This window comes from Parathielavia appendiculata (genome assembly GCF_033297405.1).
Source record: "Parathielavia appendiculata strain CBS 731.68 unplaced genomic scaffold N657scaffold_63, whole genome shotgun sequence".
In the NCBI taxonomy this organism is placed as follows: domain Eukaryota; kingdom Fungi; phylum Ascomycota; class Sordariomycetes; order Sordariales; family Chaetomiaceae; genus Parathielavia; species Parathielavia appendiculata.
The window spans coordinates 22,076-23,121 of NW_026944282.1; positions in this window are offsets into that span (position 1 = coordinate 22,076).

The window sequence follows — 1,046 nt, forward strand, 5'->3', positions numbered from 1 at the left end:
CCTGGGGTAAAGAAGCTCACTCAATCAGAAGAGGAGGCCATTGTTCAATACATCATTGAGCTATCTACACGATGTTTTCCACCAAGACTCAGTGGTGTGGAAGAAATGGCCAACCACCGGGTTCACGTCGGAACGGCAAGAGCTGCCCCAAGCGGGTTTGCCACAAGGATCACCGCTATCCCCGATACTCTTCCTCCTTGTTTGCGTTGATTTTGTTCTGCACCAGGTCTGCGTTAAAGAAGGAGGAAGAGTATCGGGGATAGCGGTGATCCTTGTGGCAAACCCGCTTGGGGCAGCTCTTGCCGTTCCGACGTGAACCCGTTTACCACGATGGTCGCCGTGCGCTTAAAGCAAAAGGCATCGATCCACCTAACCAGGGACTCTGGTATGCCTCTTGCCCTGAGCCTCTGCAGTAGCCTGTCTTTGAAGACCCCGTTGTATGCACCCTTTACATCGAAGCTGATCAGGCTGAGCACTTTTCTGGCTCTCCATGCTTTGTAGGTTTGTTCTTGCATCAGTAGGAGCGCCTGCTCAGTGGACCGTCTCTTCCTGGCTCTAAAGTGGTTCGCAGGTAGCAACCCAAATGTCTCTACCGCGTAGGACAGGCGTTCCGCAATGACTGCCTCCAGTATCTTGCCAAGCGTGGAGGTAGCGAGATAGGTCTCCAGGTGGCGGCCGCCGTACGGAGGCGAGTTCGACGCCATGATGACGCCATGCCCTTTGTCATCTCAAGTTCGTGCGAGGCTTGCCACTGACCGTCTTATATCGCGGCCCCAGTATAGCATTACACCCCCTCGCTCCGATCACAATACACTGCACGGTCCTTGATTGCTATACTCAAAATAGTAAGGTGAAAAGCCAGGTCTAGATTTCAAGGTGTAGGTCCCATTTCCCGGCACGCCAAGTTGCCGTTTTACCGCCATAGCACCGCCCCAACTCCGAGTCGAGACCCTCATCCAGCCTGACCAGACACCCAGCCGCTCCGGCGCGTGTAAGGCATAGTAGTAGAAAGGGCACTGGCAAAATGGCATCCAACTATACTTAAA